The following is a 23,293-nucleotide window of genomic DNA, read 5'->3' as shown; positions in this document are numbered from 1 at the left end:
CAAAGCAGGAGAGTTAGATGATAGGTTCTTCCTCGACTGCCAGTGAAGAACCCATTTTGATGATGTCTCATGTGAGGATTTTGACTCCGTCGCAAGGTTATGGTAGTAAGAATCCTGTTGATGGAAAGGAAGCAGAATCTTCTAACTCTAATCCATCAACCTCAGCTCCTGGTTCCGATCCACTACAGATCGAAAAACCTAACCCAGACTTAGTAATCAAACCGCCCGCCAAGGGTGTACTTCGAAGGTCTGCTTTCAATCCACATGCGAGAGAAGCCCAGAATTACAACATTGTTGAGGACTTAGCTGTTTCACCCTCAGAAATGTCAGCTTTAGAAGTGCTGCAATCATGCCCAGCACAACGAAAATTACTTTTGTCGGCTATCGGAGCTGTTGATGTTCAGGACCCGAATCTGATAATCTTCGATCTAGAAAATAGTACACCGCGTCTACCCCATCAAATGGCTTTCCAAATTCCAGTGATAGTCAAAAACAGGCCTATTCATCGGACTGTGATTGATGAGGGAGCTTCTACGTGTATTATGTCGATTCAATGTTGGAGATCGCTTGGTTCGCCTTCGCTGAACCAATCCCCGACCATCCTTAAGGCCTTTGATGGCCGTGGGTTCCGTCCGTTTGGTATTCTATAGGAATTGCCTATAGGGGTAGAAGGTAAAACTGTTAGTCTGGATGTGGAGCTGGTTGATGCCCCTCTAGACTACAACCTTCTTTTGGGTCGAAGTTGGTCATATGCTATGACAGCGGTCGTTTCATCGGTCTTCAGAGTAATAAAATTTCCACATAACGGTAAGATCGTGACAATTGATCAGCTGACATACTTTTCATCCGACGCAGCCTCTTCAGAGAGTATCCAGCATGTCGGTAAGACGCCAATCCCTTATAGGGACGTTGGCGTAGGTTTAGTTAAAGATTCCGGTTTACTGGGAACTTTTCCTTTCCCTCCAATCAACGCAGACCCTTCATTTGCATCAATTCATATGATTACATCAGACACCATTATATACGACGATCCTTGGATTGTCCCATCTGAATCTGAGATAGACTCATTCGGTGATGCTATGCCTTTGAGTCCATATGAAATTGCTTATGAAGCCGTCATTTCTTTTACCAACTCGCGTTCAACCCAAATCGACCAAATGAATATGGTCAGTGAAGAATCACTTTTCACATCAACCTTAGAACGGATAGCATTTCCCGAAGTCGTGTCATCTGACGAGCAACTTTGCGAAATCCTAAGTGTAAACAATCTACCATGGGAAGATCTCCATCATAGATCTTCATTTTTACCTAAGGATGATGCTTTTGAAAATGATTTTTCATATATCTTTACCGCTGAATATGTCAAAGACGCTCAGAATCCAACGAAACATTCTAATTCAGAGTTGAACTTAGGGAATATTTCTCGCACTATTCCCATTGATATTTCGGCGAAGCCCGGAATTGAGGAAAACATTCATATAGGTGCCTCATGTACAGAAGATGAAATTCGAACTTACAAGGCCCTATTCCAAGAATTCCGCGATGTGTTTGCCTGGTCTTATGAGGAAATGCCAGGAATCGACCCTGCCATTGTTGTTCATGAAATAAAGACCTACCCGGACGCTAAACCCGTCCGGCAACGGTTGCGTCAGATTCACCCTCGGAAAGCGGCTGCGATTAAAGCAGAAGTCGAGAAGCTGTTGAAAGCAGGTTTCATTTATCCAATCCCGTTAACGGATTGGGTATCGAATATTGTTCCGGTTAACAAGAAACAAGGAACAATAAGAATCTGTATCGATTATAGGGATATAAATCGAGCTTGTCCAAAAGACAACTATCCAACGCCTTATATCGATCAAATTATTGATGATTGTGCCGGAAGTGAAATGTTTTCCTTCATGGATGGTTTTTCGGGCTATAATCAAATCAATATTCTACCTGACGATCAACCAAAAACGGCATTCATTTGTCCATGGGGGACATTTGCTTATTGCAAATTACCTTTTGCGCTTAAGAATGCCGGAGCCACTTTTCAACGGGCGATGTCTTACGCATTTCATGACATCAAGCACATTGTGCAACCGTACCTTGATGATTTGCCTGCTCATTCTTTACATCGAGCTGATCACCTTGTCCACTTACGAGCAATCTTTATGAGGTGTAGGCATTATCGAATTCGGTTGAATCCCCACAACTGTGTATTATGTATAGAGACGGGTCGATTGTTGGGATTTGTTGTTTCAAAAGCCGACATTCGTGTCGATCCCTCGAAGGTCGAAGCTATCATCAAATTGCCTCCTCCTTCGAGTTTGCGCCAACTCCAAAGTTTGCAAGGGAAAGCAAACTTTTTACGCCGTTTCATTCCTAACTACGCCGAGGTCACTAAAGGTTTTACACGGTTGTTGAAACAGAACGCTCAATTCTTTTGGGACGAGATTGCCCAACAATATTTTGATGCACTTAAGCATGCGTTGACCCATGCACCGTTGTTGCATCCTCCCAACTACAACCAGGACTACTTCTTATACCTCGCAGCTTCGCATTCCACCATTGGAATGGTGTTAGTTCAAGAAGATGAATTCGGAGCGGAACATGTGATATATTATCTTAGTAGGACATTAAATCCCACTGAGCTAAAATATTCGCATGTGGAGAAGTTGGCCCTGGTAGCCGTTCAAGCTGTCCAGCGTTTTCGTCACTACATTCTTCTCCGTAAAACTACAGTTATTTCGGATTGCAACCCTATGATTTACATTTTGACTAAACAACTGCTAGGGGGCAAGTACTCTAAATGGATCGTTATCCTGCAAGAGTTCGACTTGGAGTTTGAGAAGTCCAAGTCTAAGAAATCCTTAGTTTTTGCGGAATTGATGTGTGATTTCCCGCGTGCTGACACAAAAACTGTGGCAGAGGAGTCCATTGCGGACGAATCTTTGTTTCTTATCAGTACTTTAGATCCGTGGTATGGGGATATAATCATCTATCTCCAAACCCAAACCTTTCGGCCTGAAGCTTCAAAGTCGGAACGTCGAAAAATTCGGTTTCAATCCCAGCAATACAGGATTATTGGAGATACACTTTATCGCTGGGGGGCAGACTCAGTTTTTCGATGTTGTTTAACTCACAAAGAGGCTGAGAGGGTTTTGAATGATTTTCACTCTGGAGCATGTGGCGGTCATATGTCTGGGTATGCCACAGCTCAGAAGGTGTTGCGCGCTGGCTATTTCTGGCCGTCCATGTTTAAAGATTGTATCATTGCGGTCCGGAAGTGCCACAACTGTCAAGTGTTTGATCGCAAGATGCGCGCACCACTTGCTCCTCTCCATCCTATAATTGCCGTTGGTCCTTTCGCCAAATGGGGTATTGATTTTATTACTTGTAACCCTCACTCGGCCGGGGGGCATGCGTATATCATCCTCGCGGTTGATTATTTTACTAAATGGGCCGAGGCGATGCCTACATTCGACGCAAGCGGCAAAAAAACTACAGTTTTCGTATTCAATCACATTATAACTAGGTTTGGTGTCCCACAAGCAATCATCACTGACCATGGGAGCCATTTTCGAAACATCATGATGACTGAGCTTACAAGCCAGCTTGGTTTGCGCCACGATAGCTCTACTCCTTATTATCCGCAAGCCAACGGTTTGGTTGAGTCTATCAAAAAAGTTCTGGTTATCATGATCCGACGAATCATTGGTATTCATCGGTCGAATTGGCACAACATGTTATTTTCAGCGCTATGGGCATACCGAACTTCAGTGAAAACTTCAACAGGGTTCACTCCTTTCCAGCTAGTTTATGGCTTGGAAGCTGTGTTACCCATTGAATGCGAAATCCCATCACTTCAAATGGCTGTCGAATTACTCCTAGCTACTTCCGAAGAGGAGAAACGTTTATTATACTTAGCTCAATTAGATGAGACTCGACGTGACGCTGCATTAGCAATCGAGACTCACGCGAAGCGAATGAAAGCTCAGTATGATAGAAATGTGACCCCTCGAAGTTTTTCGGAGGGAGACCTAGTGCTATTATATGATCAAGCTAACGATAAGCTAGGTGCTGGAAAATTCGTTCCTATGTGGCATGGACCCTACATTGTAAAGCGAAAGCTAGCAAAAGGGGCCTATGAGTTGGTAGATTTTGATGGGGACTCTTTGGGTAAACCCAGAAATGGACTTTACCTTAAGAGGTATTATGCTTAAATGGTGGGTATGGAGAATTTTTAGTTAGGTTAGGTTTTCTTTCTATCTAGTATGTTTGTTAGTTTAGATAGTGTGCTTAGCTTAGAAAGTGTGTTTTTCGTCGTTATGCTGGCTTATCTTGGTTTTACTCTTGATATTGCAGATGTCGACGCCTCTCCAAACGTACATTGGATTTGCTGATGGTGCTTGTCGTAGTACATGGAATATCTCTTCCGCAGCTTGGGTTATCTATTCGCCCTCTGACGAGTTAGTTTCTATGCATGGGGTGAGCCTCGGTCAAACAACGAACAACATTGCAGAATACAGTGTAGTAGTTGAATTATTGTCTGAATCTATTTCATTTGGAATTCGACGTTTGATAGTGAGGTTAGATTCTGAACTCGTTGTATTACAGCTTAATAGAGTATATGCCATTAGAAATCCTGTGTTATTAAGGTTGTTTTTGAGAGTGCGCCTCTTGGAACGTGAATTTGATTACATTGAATATCAGCATATTCCAAGGTCTTTGAATACATTAGCAGATGCAATTGCTTCTCGAATGTTGGACATACATTTACGATAATCATGCAAGTAAATTTAAAAACATTTCATCACATATGTTAAACAAAATGAGCCGGTAATAATGATATATATATAGATAGGAGTGTGTCAAAAAATATACATCGTCTTCGATCATAGGTTGAAAAACACCTTATGATCGGCAAAAATGATAAGTACAAAAAACCAAAAATGTCATATGTGTCTACCAAAGTGACTAGTCAATCACTAGTGGTGCTCTCTATACGAGACCACTGCCCGCGCTACCCTACACAAGAACCTCCTAAAAGGTCCTGGGACTGCAACCACATAGCGCTGAAGTCGAATGGGAATGTCATCTATGGTGGTCTCTGGTATATCCGCCGTCAGACGCTCTAGATCCTGTTCCAGCTCGGCTAAGGTCTCTGCGGCCGCATCCTGTGGGGCTGGTGCTGGTACAGCTGGTGCTCTCCTCTCAAAAGCCCGGAGGTTGGCTGGACGTCGTGGACCTACATCTGCATTTTGAAAATTTGTGCTGTCAGTTTTGAGGCAATATATAAAAACAAAAAAATATACATAATTTGAAAACTCGTGAAAAATGAAATACCTCTGTCGTCCCACTGTTCTCCCTGTGGAAGAACCATGTCCGGATCATTCCGAAAATCCATTCCGGCATAAGGAAAGTCCTGAATAGCAAAGACCTGGCTCTCTAGCCAGTGAAAGTAACCATCAGGAAATCGAACAACTGCTGCTCCCTCATCAGGATGTCGGGCCATTACCGCAACCCATCTCGTCAACTTAGGCTCCCGAGGAGCCCCAACTGGAACCGTAAGATGCTTGGGGACCAGCATTGGAACTCTCTCTAGGGCAAAGCTCACGACTAAAGGCCCATATCCAAAGGTCTTCAGTTGTCCTCTCTTTGCCCTGGTTAGTTGGCCCTTCAAATTAGCCAACACAGCATCGCACCAGTTGAAAATGGTGCCTTGGAAGCAGTCTATAGACATCCGCATTTGGGACCCGGTGGCTTGGTGCAAAGCGGCCGCACCGCAAAGTCTGGTAACAGTAAAGGTTATCACCATAAGTTCAGGTCGGGATATGTACTTGATTTCTATCCCCTTCTCATGGTGTTGATTGTTGCACCACTCTAGCCGGAGACTAGCAAGGGATTGGCCACCCGGCCTAGTCTCGAATAGAGAAAGTTGCTCACCCCTGTTAGGCAAGCCAGTGAGAAAATATATGTCGGAGGGCTCTATCTCGAGCTGGTGCTCTCCGATGTAGAAACATTGCTCCTGGATGTTCCACCTTTCAACCAGCCACTCAAGAAATGGCACTTGGCCCCTCATGCCAGGTATGGCCCAGTATTTGTACAATCCGCATGCTTTTAATGCATCAATGGAAGGTTGATGACCTATCGCGGCCAAATCAATGTCCTCGTGCTCTCTTTCACGCCAATCAAGCATGGTGTGCTCCCTGCACATCATAAAACATCAGTTAGGATCCATAAAATTTAAAAAAAAATTGGTCTATTTTGGAGGTATGAGGGTTTCAATTTGTGTTTTGCGGGGTACGCACCCCGGCCTTTAGGGAAAGAGCGTCCGAACGCAGCTTCCCTTAAGGCCGGGTGCGTACACCGCGTAATTTTCCCATTGGGAAAATATCGGGGTACGCAGGTCAGCAGTGCATGACCTGCGTACCCCGAAGTGCGCATCTTGAAACCCCAAGACCCCCAAAAAATCAAATAAAACCTTAAAAATGAATTCTAAACGGATGGAAATCAAGAGAGGGGTGTTGTAGAATACCTGGTGAAACGGCGTTCGATTCTGACGGTCGTATTCTCCGCAATCTCCACGGGAAGTTTCTTGTCAAAAGCCCTTTTCTCAACCTCAACAGTAAAATGGTAAAAATGACATGGTAAAAAGTCTTTTTATAGGTTTTTTGGATGAATGAATGCTAAGTTTGTTTATTTTTCACCATGAAAGGACATTTTTCAATGTATTTTTACCCATCTTAAACAGGTATGAGTAACGTGTCGTTTTTGTGTAGGACAAAAGGACTTTAGAGTAAAATCATCATTTTTCATGAACCAAAACATCAGAGTCATCTTTTAAGCTCTTTTCTGACTCCTAAAACATGAAAAAATCGCCGAGTGTTTCTTTTGCACTCGTTAAAATGGAATTAAAAGACGGTCCCCTTATAGCTCTTTTCTGACCGTAAAAACAAGAAAAGATTGCCGGGTTTTTGTCGTTTCAAACTCGATACGGAAATAAAACGACGTGTCCTTGATCGCTTTTTACTTTTCAGGTCAGAGACACTAATCATGAAAGTACTCCTTGGTCGCAAGATCAAGCGGTTCTCCTGAGTATTATTTTATACTTTTTCGGGCTTGGGGGACACAAATTTACGAAAAAGTTCAACCTAGAGTCTTCTTAAGTTTTTCAGACTCTCTAAAATTGAAAAACGCCGAGTTTCTCCTATACTGGGCTCGTTAAAATTTCACAGTAAAGGACCTGTTCAATTACAAACAGGAACGAACCACTCTTTCCTAGGGTTCGAATCAAAACTAGGTTGGACTCATCCGAAGGATGAGCTTATAATCAAGCATATGTTATCCTCCTCAAGCTTGTTAAAAATAAAGAGGTACTTGCCAGAAATGGTGGGGGAAAAGAGAGAAGAATGAGCCTATTTGTTATCTTTTGTCTCAGAAGAAACTTTATTACCACTCTTGGACACGACACTTTTCATTCACCTGGGTTGGGAAATCCTTTGCCTCACAGTTGATCAAACCACATTGAAAGTCTTCAGCCAGGTTCCGGGGATTAACTTTGAGTCATTCGTCACCAAGCCATCTGTTGTGTCGTTATGTGTTCAAGAGGTCTGCAAGCAAAACTTTCATCTGCAAAATACTTGTCATCCATTTGACCGTTCCTGAGTCAGTCCTTACAGCAACATTTCTTCAACTTGAACAATGATTTCGTGTTGTGGGCTTGCCTGCAACGGGTCGCTTTCTATCGACATCAGCACATTATCTAGAGAGATGACTCAGAAATCGTCAGTACCTTGAAGTTTGCATGCATCAATGGCAGGTTTCTCGCCTTTGATGTCAGTTTACATCATTGACTTTCGATCGAAGGATTCCGTGAAATGTTCGACATCAACTCATTCATTCACATCTCATGGATTGTACTGGGTACTTTGAGAACCATTGACATTACTGGTGGTCTCTCTCACACTTGTTAACAGTTTACATCATCGACTGGTAATCAAGTGGTTTCTACCATGTTCGACATCAACTCATTTATTCGCATGGCTAGAATCGTACCAATTCGGGAAGTAGAAATGAAGACCCTGGATCTAGTTTCCACCATCCAGGCTACGAGGAGTTTTGTATTCATTATCTAGTAGACTAATCATAAATAGATGGCTGCGCCCATACTGTGTCTACAAAAGTCTATGATTATGATGTACTGCAAGATCATTCCTGTATCAAAGTAGTTAGTCTGTTAGTTAAAGTTTTGATCTTAGTATGGGAATGCCAACCTCAGCGATGATATAATCTTATACATGTATTTTGTGTTGAAAATTGCAGGTTCTGACCAGGCTCTCCACGAGATAATCCTTGAAATGATAAAGCGCTTCACCCTTCCTAGATAATACAAAACCCTAATCTACTACAGGCTTCGCACTTTAGGGGGCAATCTGTTACACTAAAAAATGTCACCATGGCTATTTACAGTTAGTATGGCTCCATCAACAGTCATGCTATCCTCCTGGGCAAGTCTCATGCCTCTGCTCTCCATGTCAAACTTCAAGAAAGAGAGAAAGTCTTTGTAAATGTGTTTATCTCTGGGTACGCAGATTCTCTCGGCCTTACCTGCGGGTACGCACCTAATGTTCACAAAAGCTACGTACTTGTACGCTCTGTATGTAAAGGGGCAGGTGCGTACCCCTGTAAAGGTCAAAAAGCGCAAGTTTCAATCCAAAAAAGTTACTTGTGGTCATTTCTAGAGGCTTCTAGAAGTATGTTTGACGTGTATGAAGTGCCTCCAGATGGTTCATGTACCCCTACCAAAGAGGAACTTATCCCATCAATAAGGGAGCTATCCCATCCAAAGAGGGGCTTATCCCATTGATGGTGGACCTGAATAACTTCCTCTAGAGCACTATAAATACAGGCATTGGGCCAGAAGGAGGAGAGGTTGAAAGCTAAACATTTCTAAGGGTAGATGCTGCTGGAATTAGGACTCCCATTTAGAAGCTTGTGAGGAGAGATTACCATCTTTGCTTGTTGTATTTGGAAGTGGGTGAGCTTTGTCAAAGTAAAGGAGAACTCTTGATGGACCCTGGGAGGGACTTGCACAACACCAAGGCTCAGGTTGTAATTGTTCCTTTTGTTTCCTATTAATGCAAATGAGTCCATTCTTCTCAATAACTTGTTATTTATGAGTTGTTTCATGTACTCCTTGGTCTATGTGTTAAATATGTTTTATTTTATGAGATTATCAAGTGCTATTTAATCGTTTGATTGTTAGTGAATGCAGGTTTCGAAGTGTAGGAGGAGCTCATCCAGATCAGCGAGGCTGGACTGCTACAACGGCGTTGGACTACAGGTAGGATCTAAACACTTGATTTCTCGTATAGTAAATGCATGTTTAGAGAAGGATTGCTCTTGTTTGTCTTGTTTGTCACTAGAGAGTCTTAGGCTCCTAGGGAGGTTGGTTGTGTCCGCACTATCGACTCTTTCCGCCTGACACATCCTTTCCACCCTTATGAGGCCTCCTCTGTACCTCAATCTCTGAAGCTGATGACTGGTCATCACTTTGCTCATAGGTTTCGGTTTCTGACATTGTTTAAGGAGCAAAGTGGACAAACTGTGCTGCTGTTTCTGCCTGTAAAAAGCTGATTTATATGCTGTTTCAAGGGGACAAGGAACATGAGGGAAATGTTAGGGGAGGGACATTTTTTACAAGGAAAATGGGAATACATGTATACAACAGGGAACTTAGGGAAAAACACTGCAAACATCACTGCACATGCATCATCAAATTCATGTGTTTACATGGGCATATGGAGAAGTAGGGTTAGGGTTTGAGTTTTTTTTTTAGTGTTTAGGGAAAGGGGTATGGTTTGTATTTATTTTACAATTTAGCAAGGGGAAATTACATGGAAATACAAGGGAAGTGAAAAGGGGAAAGAGGAAAATAATTACAAGGGAAAAAACATGAACAACAATAAACCCTAGCAAATTTTAATAATTAAACATTGCAGTCGTATGGAGCCTCTTCCTCTTGCACAATTTGATCTTTAAACACATTCATGATGTCTTTTAAACATAACCAGCAACCATTTCCAAGTTTGGAGAACCTACCTCAAGCAATTTGATGATTTGGAGGGTGTTTGAACGAATTTGCAATGAGTTGTGAAGGGAGGTCGTTGACGGGTCGCGCGCCTCACCCAACGGGTCGCACCCGTTATGAAATTACACTGCGGGTTGAGCTCTGATGGGTCGCGCGTGCCTGACGGGTCGCGCGCCTGGCCTGACGGGTCGCGCGCCTGTCCTGCGCCCAATTTCGACCAGTTTTCACTCAAAATCGCTTGGATGCTCGCCCAATCTCTCTTGCAAGTGTCTTGAATGCACAATGAGAGTAAAAGGAGGGAGATTGGGTCTTTATAAGCTTCATTTGAATAAATTTCATGCTCAAACCCACTTTCTAATGTTTCTCTTTGACACTTTATAAAACTGACTTTTTGGTTTCCTTTGTCCTGAAATTTGACTCATTTAGTGCTTTGGCTTGATTCTTTTTGCAGGGAGATCATCTGAGGGATCTTGGCAAGGGGACCAGGGTTACATGTTGTCCACTGAAGTCTTTTGAAATTTCATCACTTTTTACAAAAAAATGACCTTGGCTTTAAAAACAGAGTTTTTAAATCCAAGGTGAAAATTAACTGTACAAGATAAAAAATTTTGAAGAAACATCTTTACAATCATCCCTCTGGCTTGATGAGCACTTATTGACCTTCAGAAACATGACCTTGTAAACATACTTGACCAAAACCCTAGACCTAGGAATTTGACCTCAAGACAAGACAAGACAAGCTTGAAAGAGCTTAATGACTGAAATGACCTGATCCAGCAATGACAAGAGGGGTACAAATATACCAGCTCCTCCATCAGGGTTATGGCATGCCTAATGGGATGCAAAAATTGACACTGATGAGACACCTACCTATGCAAATGCAAAGAGTTTTGATCGCTGATGGAGGGCTCAAGACCGACTCTAACATTGGCTCCAATGGGGATGGTAGCTCCTTGGAGGTACCAAGAACCTTAGACCTCTGGGAGAGCAGACCAGTGCTTTATTAACATTGGGCAATGGAGTCAACTTTTACACATGTGACCAAATTTGGACAACTTTATTTGACTTTGACATCTGACTGAAATTTAAACTAACTTTGACATAAACCGACTCACTTTACGCAGAAAATAGACTGACTAAAACAACTTTAAAAACTCACACCAACTAATCACCATTTTCAAAATTATAGCCTTCACCTCGGGCCCCAAACTGAAGATGGGAGATTAGTTCACACTTGTTGCAGAATGAAAGTAACATGGTAATTACAATGAGAGTGATTAGAGCAGAAAATGCTCAAGCATGATACCTTTTGAGTAGCCGGCCATTCACCGACCCACCGAGACATTCATCACCGTTCATTTCTTTGAGAAGAAAGGCATTTGGACCACAGTATGCTGCAATTTTGTAGGGACCTTTCCACAAGTTGTCGAATTTTCCATGTTTCCCTTTGTCTTCATTTCGGGCATCCCATCTCAAAACAACATCATCTATCTGAAAATCATCCGGCTTTGTTTTTCTGTCATAAATTTTCTTGATGCGCTCCTGCAACTTAAGGGAATTTTGATGAACCTCCTCTCATGTCTGCTGTAAATGAATCATTTGACTGATCCGCCGTTGCATAGAATCCCCTTCGCCACCAGCTTCTTGAAACAACTTTGCTACCGGAATACTAAGTGAAGTAGGAAATACTGCATCTATCCCGTAGACCAATTCAAAGGGTGACATACCAATTGACTTCTTTTGACTTACCCGATCAGCCCATAATGCATTTACTAACTTTTTGTGCCAGCTCTTCTTATTGATTTCCAGCAATTTCTTTATGATGTTCACTAGATATTTGTTCGAAGATTCAGCCAGCCCATTACCTTGCGGATGGTAAGCGGTCGAATGCCCCAAGCTGATGTTATATTTATAGAAAAAATCAACCATTTTCTTCGATTTAAACGTTGTTGCATTATCTGTAATCAATTTGTGTGGACAGCCGAAACGTGACAAGATATTATTCTCAAGAAAATAAATAATTACCGAGTCCGTGGCTTGCCGAGTGGGAATGGCTTCAATCCACTTCGTGAAGTAATCTGTGGCGGTCAAGATCCATCGATGCTGCCTGGAAGATGCTTGGTGGATTTCGCCAATAAAGTCCAAGCCCCACTGCTGAAATGGTGCGCTGATTTCAATGGGCTTGAGAGGCAACGGCTGTAACTTTTGCTTTCCTTGAAAAATTTGACATTCATGACAGCTCTTTACCGCTTTATACACATCAGAAAATAAAGAAGGCCAATAGAAACCAGCTCTCAAGATCTTATTAGCCGTGGTCTTCCAAAACAAGTGACCCCCACAGTCACCTTTATGAAAATCTTCTACTGCCATCTTAGCTTCTTCTTCGACCAAACAGTTCAGCAGGATGCCGCCGAGATCTTTCCAATAAAGTGCAGATTTGATGATGCAAAATTTGGCAGCCTTTAGCTTCAATGTTCTAGCTTTGTTTCTAGGCATCCCAGGGGGTGAAGACAAATTTTGAAGCACATAAACTATATCAGCATACCAAGGAGAGGAAACAAAGATATCAGATACCTGTAGAACTGCATTTTCTTCATCTTCATCGGATAAGGCAGCAATCAAATTGATGTCAAGGACGTGGAGATTCGTTTCAGCCATCAACTTAGCAAGACCTTGACCTTTAATCAACTTGGTAGGCTTAATTTCTATATCATACTCTAATAGTGCAGCGATCCACTTACCCCTTCTTCCTTCCGGTTCTGTTTGTACTAAAACATCTTTAACAGCTGCATTGGGAACATATGCCAAAATATGAGAATTCAATATGTATACCCGGAAGTCTTTCAAGGCTTTGATCAGCGCCAATGCTTGCTTTTCAATAATATTATAATTCAGCGCTCCGTCCCTTATGATGCGGCTGAAAAAAGCGATGGGCCTCTCAACCCCATCTCTCTTTTGCATCAATACGGCTGCCAACGTATGCTCAGAAGCAAATGAAAATAAAATAAAATCCTGTGTATAATCTGGGCTGATCAAAGTTGGGGCTGAAGATAAGATTACCTTTACCAAATTAAAAGACTTTACCGCCTCTTCGGTCCATTTGAGCTCGCTGTCCTTCTTGAGCATGTTAGTTATCTCTCTAAGATGTTCGACAAGATTGGGAATGAAGCGACGCAAAAAATTCAATTTGCCATTGAAGGACTGAATTTCTTTCTTGCTTCGGGGCTGCTCTAATTTCTGAATTGCTTCCACTCGTGCAGGATCTATACGTATGCCATCTTTAGAAATGATGTGGCCCAGCAGCTTGCCTTCGCTCATAGCAAAAAGACTCTTCTTCGGATTCAATGAGATGCCATACTTTCTGCACTTTTGAAACACCTTAGTCAAATGAAACAAATGCTCTTCATCTGATTTAGAAAACACGGTCAGATCATCAAGATAAACAACCAAAAAGACATCTTTCTCATTAGCAAAGGCCATGTCCATTGCCCGCTGAAAAGTGGCACCAGCGTTCTTCAATCCAAACGGCATCTTGGCATAATGAAATGTTCCCCATGGAGTAGTAAATGCTGTCTTGTCACGGTCATCTTCGTGCACCAAAATCTGATTATATCTGGAATAACCATCAAGCAATGACATCCTCGATGCCCCCACTACCCGCTGCAATATATGGTCCATTTTGGGCAGCGGATAATTGTCCTTTAATGACACCTTGTTCAGATTTCTGAAGTCTATACACAATCGAATCTCGCCGGTCTTCTTTCTCACGGGCACCAAGTTGGAAATCCAATCAGAAAATCGGATTGGCACTATGATTCCAGACTTATATAACCTGTTGACTTCCTTCTCGATTAATGGCAGCAATTTAGGATTAATTCTTCTCAATTTTTGTCGGAAAGGCTTTTGATTTGGCTTTATGGGAATAGTATGCTGAATGATACTTGTGTCATAAGTTTTCAAATCTGAATAATCCCATGCAAAAACATTAGAAAACGAAGACAACAATCTGATATATTCATTCTTTACCTTGGGCGACAATGCTTTTGATAGCTTCACCATCTTTGGATTTTCGGCTGTCCCAAGATTGACATCTTCAACACCTTCGTTTGTTGGCCTCAAAGTTGGCTTGCGGGCCACATCATCTTGATCGAATAATTCTTCCAAAGGAATTAATCCTTTAGGAATGTAATTGTCCTTGAGCTGCAACACATCCATATGATTTACTCCTTCAGCTTCCGTGTCTATTGAAATGTCTTCGAATTTACCCTCAATTTGCAGAAAATCTTTGATTTCTTCGTCATCTTGGAAAACTTGCCAACACCTTTGATTATCTGGAACTGTAGGACGATGCTTTACATATATCTCAAACTTATTGCTGGAATTCATGGGTATTTTAAAATTACTTGCTGCCTTTGCCAATGCATCCGCAACACCATTTTGAATCCGGGGCACACATGTCAAAGTATGTTCTGAAAACCGCTTTAAGATATCTAGGACAACATTCCGATATGCTCGCATACGAGGATGTTTGGCCTGAAATTCACCTTTCACTTGCTTGATAACCAACTCGGAGTCGCCATATACCGCTATCTTCTTTGCCTTCAACTTCCGAAGGATTTTCAGACCAGCAATAAGAGCTTCGTATTCCGCCTCATTATTTGAACAATCAAATGCCAATTTATAAGAACATACCCGTACCTTGCTTGGAACTTGGTTTTGGACTGAAAATGGGCTTCGAATCCACACACCTATACCAGCACCATCGCTGCCCACTACGCCATCAAAATCCATGGTCCAAAGACCATCCTCATCATCTTCTAAGTGCTGAAAATCTGATGTTGATGCATGCTCTGTTTGCTGCCCATTTGTTTCAGCAATTGGCGTTATGACAGCAGACCTTTCTTCACTTTCCTTTCTCAAAACTTCTCTGAAATTTTCTGAAATGTTTGGTATATCTTCTACTTGAACTAACTGACTATCTACCTCATTGAAATTATCCGCAAACAAAACAAAGGATTCTAAATCTGTTTGTACATAATTTACAGGATGATTGACTGGCTTTTCCTTACTAGTGATCATGTATTTCATCTTTTGTTACCGATATAACTTCCTCATTTGACCGAAAACTGGAATTTTGGCATATGAAAAATCAAGCTGAAGTGTACCTTTGAGCTTGGCTCCCCATGATCTCGAAAGCAACATGCCGAACCGCGGAGGAATATCTGCCACCACCACATCCATCAAAACATTCTTCGCTGGAATTTGATCTAGGCTCACCACCAAGTCTTTGATCAAACCAATACATCTTACCCGACTGGAATCAAACGAACACAAATCATGATAATTCCTTGTGATGTCAAGTCCCAGCTTCTCCATAATCGTTTTCGGCATCAAATTATGCGAAGCTCCCGAGTCAAACATGGCATTGTGCAACACATACTCATGCAATCACAAACTGATATAAAATGGAGGAACATCACTTTCAGGAGACTCACCATTTAAAGCTGGCCCAAAAATCCACTCCGGCTGATCATCTTGTACATTCACCGTGTCTAGCATTGGATCAAAATTCAACATCTTGGAGAGCTGGCCTCGGTAGGTGCTATTCTTCATGATTTCTATCAAAGGAATGGGCACTTTCAACTTTGCAATCTCATTCTCCAAACTGAAAACTGAAACCTTCTCACCTTCTTTAGTCGGATTATCTCTTTTTTCAGCTTTATCCTTTGGTGCATTTGATGGCTGATCTGTCTTAGCTGCTGGTGATGATTGACTTGTTGAAGGACCGACTATGTCTTTTCCTTTTGCATGTGGGGAAGCCGAATCATTCTTTGCTGAAGTATCTTTCCTTTTCTGAATGGGATTTATGGGAACAACTCGGTTTCTCAATTGTCTTTGCTGGCCTTGCTGAGCTGATAAAGCATGCAAATATCCTCTTTGATACTCTTCGGATTCTTCTTCAAGTGCTGCATCATGTGACAAGATATAATTTTCATCCTCAGGGATGATGGAGTGACTTACCAACTCATCTTCTTCTGTAACATAAGTGGGCATATCATCAGGAGTGAAGAAGTGATTTTCCTCTCCAACTGTATCACCTTCATCCTCTGATTCTTGGCTAACAAAATTCTGCTGAAAAGGAGGTTTCATTTGCTGCTGAACTGCTGCCTCTTGTGCCTTTGTTTCACGCTGCTTGATTCTATATTGTTGCTGCTGTTGACCTCTGAAATTGGGATTACGAATCTGAGGCTCCGGCTTGTCAATATGAACATTTTCAAACGCCCTTTTAAGCTGTTCAAGTTCACGGAGAACCTGATTTGATGTAGATGCTTCCTCTTTGATTGTGACTCGCTTTTCCGCCTTCATTCTTGCCCTTTTATCATTCAAGTTTGCCTCAACGCTGACAGCAATCTTTTGCATATCCTCCAAGGTAGGAGGATCTCTATCCCTCAATGAGTAGGCCATCTCCGGATCAAAACCATCCGGGAACTTAAGAAGTGCTGATTTTCTAGATGGCCTCAAATCATCAGGAATAGCATTATAAACTGTATTGAATCTGATTATGTAATCTTGAACGGACTCACCCGAATTACGCTTGAGATTGTTGTATTCGACATTAATCTGAAACGGATCTTTTCTGATTTACCATCGATCTAAAAACTGATTCTGAAGTGCTTCCAAGGTGGCAATGCTATTAGCTGTCAACCCTCTGAACCATTTTCTGACTTCTCCTGCAAATGTTTGCACGAACAACCGCATGGTAACATCTTCTTCATCTAACTCATATAGATCAAAGAAAGTGGTCATTTTGTCAATATGTTGCTGAGCGGAAATACTTTGTGGAGTGCCATCAAACATGGGAATTTTGCTTTGATAATCAGCTGGCATATCATGAAGATTTGCAGGCAAAGCAAGTGGGGCAAACCGAGCAGCCATTGCTTTAGGAGGGGGAGTAGGATGAGTATGAGGAGGAGGAGCTGTGATAGCAGGGACTATAATAAGAGGAGGTGTAGTTTGTGGAGTCGGGGGAGTCGGAGGGGTAGGAGAAGTAGGAGGGGTATGGGGTGTAGAAGGAGAACCGACTGTGGATTCGGGATAGGTAATTATAGGTGAAACTGAAACATAAGGAGGATAAGATTCTTCGTGAGCCATGATAGTGGATCCAATATGATCAGAGATATTCTCAACAAAATCAGCAAGGGTAGTAGCTTGAATATGCGTCTGGAGATGTCTCAAGATGAAATTTTCGACCAATTTGTTATGTTTCTCAAATTCAATAGCAGTTGCAAAATCAGGGTCAAGAACTAGAGAGTCGAGCGCACTTTCAGACTTGGCTTTAAACAGAGACAACTCAAAGCTTTCGTCAAAATCTAAATCTTCAAGATAATAAAAAATAGCTGGGCATGAATGAGATTTGAAAATGGGTCTAGGATCTGTAGCCAGCTTGTTTTGCTCAAAAAGACTAGGAAAGAAAAACCATTCAGCCTGTGAAAACTCTCAACCTATCATCAACAGCTCAGAGTTAATTATTATACTGGGATAAAGTGTCAATGAAGCGCTACGTTCACAAGCTCACGGAGATTGACTGAAGCAGCGTTTATCTACTAACGCTGATGTAAAACAAGAGCGTTTTCGAAGGCTACCTGGCGTAACTTCAGGCTCCGTCTAAGACTTATGAAATAACACGTCAATGAGCAAAAGATTAGTTTGTTCTCCCCAGTATGGTCGCCAGTATGTTAGCGCTTGAAATTTCACCTCAGGCTGAGAAAGGTAAACCTCAAGGCAACATCAAACCATTTAGCCTCGTAGCTAGCCCTACGGGGCAGGAGAAGGCTCTCTCCGGTCTATCTCGGTAAAATCTTCAACAGATGAGATGACCAATAAGGTAGCATTGATATTAGGCTAGTAAACTGATCAAAAGGGTTGATTTGGGGTTTTTGGTGGCAAATTGAGGAGAGGGCAATTTTGGGTGCGGGGATTGGACACAGTTTCTGCAGGGGGTTCTTTGGGGCGAGGTAGGAGACAGTATTGATGCCTTTGATTGAGTTTGATGGTCAGGAATGAAAGGTGAGGAGCTAAAGAGAGCAAACAATAACTTTGAATTCTCTTTAGACAGTAGAAAACATTGAAATTAAACAAACTTAAAAGCAGAGCATGGCAGGCATGAATTCTTACTTTAACACTTCATTTGTTTAATGTGCAGAAGTAAAAGAAAGGAAACGAGTCACATAAAAAACTTACAAGTACATTGAGAAACACACCATCAACACATGAGTCCACAAGAATCCCAAAGAGGACTGCAAAACCCTGGTCTTCCTTAGCCAAAAATTGCAGAGATACAGTGAATAATACAATGATAGCTTCTCCCTCAAGAGTCCAACCATGAAAATGAGCAAGAAAGTACATAATATAGATGATCTAACCTCTTTCCCTGCCTCCATGGGTCGAGCACACTATCCTAGGAGCTGTTTCAACCACTTCTAAACTAAGCACTACAAACTAGGCAGTCAAAACAACTTGCCTCTATAAGCTAGGAAACCAATTCATTCATTTAATATTTACCCTGTTCATGAATGAATCTTCTAGAAGTGTTACATAAGAGTAAAAGTGTCTTAAAAGTACAATAATTACATCAAAGAGAATCATAATTCACCCCAAAAAGTCAAACTGGGTCAAACTGCGTTTTTCTGAGCTGTATAGTGCATTTTGGAAAAATCTGCCTGACGGGTCGCGCGCCTTTGGAGCCACTTTTGGGGCACTTTCAAGTGTCCAAATTGGGCAAGAGTAGGCTTTTTGGAAAGGTATGGGAGTCTACTTTCCAAACCAACTGGAATTTTTGAATTTGGAGTTCATTTGCCCTGTCAAAAATCAAATCTCCCAAGACTGCTTTCTGCAATTCAAAAAAGTGGCAGAAAGTCATTTTTTGCTAGTTTTTTGACTTTCTGGAGGCCCAAAACTTCACCAAATCTCAAGTCCATCCATGAGCATGTGTAACTTTGCATGAAAAATCTAGAAATGCTGAGTTTTTTCCAAATGGAGTTGCCATGATGAAGGGTCGCGTGGGGGGTGAGACCTGTTAATGGGAAAAACCTGCAAATTGCCTGAAAATGCCAAAATTCACCCAAAATTCTCAAAATTTCTTGGGATTTGTGCTGTGGCTAGGCTATTTAGTGCCTTGATCCTTGAGTGAAGCCTCAGCCAAGATACGGAGGGGATTGGGCCTCTTTCTCCGTTTTAGTGCCTCGGTCAACCGCCTTTTAAGCACCTTCATTTTTGCTTTGCACACGTGCATCCGTACCCAATAATGGTTTTTCATGTTTCTCAACAACTTTTTATCTTGGTTGGCCTTAGCCAACAGCATCTCCAAGTGTGCGTTGACCCGGATGAGCATGGTCTCCCGCTCCATTGGCACTAGATCACCGGGCCTTCTTCGGTTCAAGATTCGGTCACTATGAATCCTCCACAACTCGTCAAGAGTTTTCTCATCCTCCAACTGTTTGTTACGCTGCTCCAGGTATGAGATTGTCCATTGTGCACCTTCTAGTCTCTTTTGCAATACCTCATTTTCAGCTCTAAGGTGCTGAATGATCTCCTTTGCCTCTTGGCTCGGAGAACTGGCCTCAAGATCAACAAGCTCAATATCTGGAACTCCTGATGGCCCCTCATCAATCATGGGTTGCTTGCCCCTCTGTGCTGCCTGTGTTGCTGAAGAAAGCGAGGCCCCTTCCACCTGATGTGGAGATAACACTCGCTAAGCCGATGAAGAAGGCGAGGCCCCTTCCACCTGCTGTGGAGATAGTACTCGTCGAGCTGCTGCAAATAAGGCCCTCGGGCCTTTCTGATAGGTAACCAAAGGTGAGGAGCTGACATGTCTAGTGACAGGGATGTCATGCTGCTGTGATGGTCCTCCCTCCTCATGAATAAACTCAGGATGTGGTGGTGATGGTGCTATGAAAAGCTCACGAGAGATGAACTCCTCCCATGAGATGCCCTGCTGAGCCAACTGATGCAATACTACAAGCTGAATCAAACCATAATGGTAGAGGCTCCTATACTGCTGTGCCGGGCTCTTCCTCTGCAACATGGACACCATCCTCTGAATGTTCTGATAGAAGAAAATAGGGATGTTCATCATCCGTACCCGTGTGAAGTGCATCAATAGGCGAATATGGTACGAATATATCTGTGAAAATCTGCCCTCACAGGTAAAATAGTGCATGATGAGCCTCATCATGGGAAAATACTCACTCCTGAGAAATCTGAAGGGAAACACACCTGTCAAGTGTCTCATGGATGCTGGTCTAACAAAAGGCTCAAAGTGAACACTGTCCAACACCTTGCGTTTATTCCACACCTCCCCAACATTAGGTATCCCTGTGGCATGTGAGATCACCTCGGGTGTCAATGTAAAGTTCACCTCTGCAAGGTTGACATGTCCATCATGCAAGTGTAAAACAAATAGGCGAGCCAACTCTCTGTGGTGCTGAATACGAGAGATCCTTTCACAAAACTCATAGCAAGACATATACTGGAAACATGTGACTGCCATAGGACAAGCCTGTAACTCTGCTAAAGAGGTGGGCTCCTCTCACCTATGATGACCACCCTTTCCACCCTTATGAGGCCTCCTCTGTACCTCAATCTCTGAAGCTGATGACTGGTCATCACTTTGCTCATAGGTTTCGGTTTCTGACATTGTTTAAGGAGCAAAGTGGACAAACTGTGTTGCTATTTCTGCCTGTAAAAAGTTGATTTATATTCTGTTTCAAGGGGACAAGGAACATGAGGGAAATGTTAGGGGAGGGACATTTTTTACAAGGAAAATGGGAATACATGTATACAACAGGGAACTTAGGGAAAAATACTGCAAACATCACTGCACATGCATCATCAAATTCATGTGTTTACATGGGCATATGGAGAAGTAGGGTTAGGGTTTGAGTTTTTTTTTTAGTGTTTAGGGAGAGGGGTAGGGTTTGTATTTATTTTACAATTTAGCAAGGGGAAATTACATGGAAATACAAGGGAAGTGAAAAGGGGAAAGAGGAAAATAATTACAAGGGAAAAAACATGAACAGCAATAAACCCTAGCACATTTTAATAATCAAACATTGCAGCCGTATGGAGCCTCTTCCTCTTGCACAATTTGATCTTTAAACACATTCATGATGTCTTTTAAACATAACCAGTAACCATTTCCAAGTTTGGAGAACCTACCTCAATCAATTTGATGATTTGGAGGGTGTTTGAACGAATTTGAAATGAGTTTGGAAGGGAGGTCGCTGACGGGTCGCGCGCGCCTGACGGGTCGCACCCGTTATGAAATTACACTGCGGGTTCAGCTCTGACGGGTCGCGCGCCTGGCCTGACGGGTCGCGCGCCTGTCCTGCTCCCAATTTCGACCAATTTTCACTCAAAATCGCTTGGATGCTCGCCCAATCTCTCTTGCAAGTGTCTTGGATGCACAATGAGAGTAAAAGGAGGGAGATTGGGTCTTTATAAGCTTCATTTGAATAAATTTCATGCTCAAACCCACTTTCTAATGTTTCTCTTTGACACTTTATAAAACTGACTTTTTGGTTTCCTTTGTCCTGAAATTTGACTCATTTAGTGCTTTGGCTTGATTCTTTTTGCAGGGAGATCATCTGAGGGATCTTGGCAAGGGGACCAGGGTTACATGCTGTCCGCTGAAGTCTTTTGAAATTTCATCACTTTTTACAAAAAAATGACCTTGGCTTTAAAAACAGAGTTTTTAAATCCAAGGTGAAAATTAACTGTACAAGATAAAAAATTTCGAAGAAACATCTTTACAATCATCCCTCTGGCTTGCTGAGCACTTATTGACCTTCAGAAACATGACCTTGTAAACATACTTGACCAAAACCCTAGACCTAGGAATTTGACCTCAAGACAAGACAAGACAAGCTTGAAAGAGCTTAATGACTGAAATGACCTGATCCAGCAATGCCAAGAGGGGTACAAATACACCAGCTCCTCCATCAGGGTTATGGCATGCCTACTGGGATGCAAAAATTGACACTGATGAGACACCTACCTACGCAAATGCAAAGAGTTTTGATCGCTGATGGAGGGCTCAAGATCGACTCTAACAACAACTATGCAAGCAAAGCGCAGTCACAGAAAAGGGTGTAAGTTGTTTGTAGTGCACATTTCTAGTGATAGGGTAAGGAAGTTGAGGATGCAGATGTGTTGAGAATGTACCTAGTTATACAATAGTTCAAGGATGTATTTGTTGATGATATTTTAGAGTTTCCACCTCATAGGGAGGTAGACCTTTTTATTGAGTTAGTGACAAGGGAAACCCCATCACCAAAAGCACCTTATTAGATGAGCACACCTAAGTTTGTTGACTTAAAGTTACAGTGGAAGGAAATGTTGGAAAAGGGGTACATTAGGCCAAGTGTATCACCATGGGGTGCACTGGTATTGTTTGTGAAGAAGAAAGATGGTGCTCTCAGATTATGCATTGACTGCAGGGAGTTGAATAAAGTGACCATCAAGAAAAGGTATCCGTTGCTGAGGATTGATGACTTGTTTGATAAATTGAAGGGAGCAATAGTGTTCTCGAAGATTGATTTGAGATCTGGATACCATCAGGTACACATCAAAGAAGAGGACATTTACAAGACTGCATTTAGGCCAAGTATGGGTATTATGATTTTGATGTTGTTCCATTTGGCTTAACTAATGCTCCAACTACATTTATGTGCTTGATGGATAGTGTGTTGCATCTATATTTGGATAAGTTTGTTATTGTGTACATTGAGGATATACCGGTATATTCTAAAAATGAGGAACAACATTCTTAAAATTTAGTAGAAGTGTTGAGGTTGTTGAGAGAGTATCAATTGTATGCTACGCTCAGCAAGTTTAGTTTATTTCAGATTGAGGTACACTACTTGGGGCATGTTGTCTCCAAGAAAGCCATTTCAGTAAATCTAGAGAAGATAAGAGCTCTCATGGAGTGGGTAGCTCCTAAAACTATGGATGAGGTGAGATCCTTCATGGGGTTGGCAGGCTATTGTAGGAGGGTCATCAGGAACATATCACGGATTTCTGATCCTATCACATCATTGGAGAGGAAAGGTAATAAGTTTCAATGGACAGAGGATTGTGAGGCTAGTTTTGGGCAAATAAAGTAGTTGATGACACATGCACCAATGTTAAAGATTATAGATCTAAACAAAGAGTTTGTAG

The sequence above is a fragment of the Pinus tabuliformis genome, chromosome 8 (genome assembly GCF_031772625.1).
Source record: "Pinus tabuliformis cultivar Carrire ecotype Pingquan chromosome 8, CPIR1, whole genome shotgun sequence".
Lineage (NCBI taxonomy): Eukaryota > Viridiplantae > Streptophyta > Pinopsida > Pinales > Pinaceae > Pinus > Pinus tabuliformis.
This window is presented reverse-complemented; position numbering follows the sequence as displayed.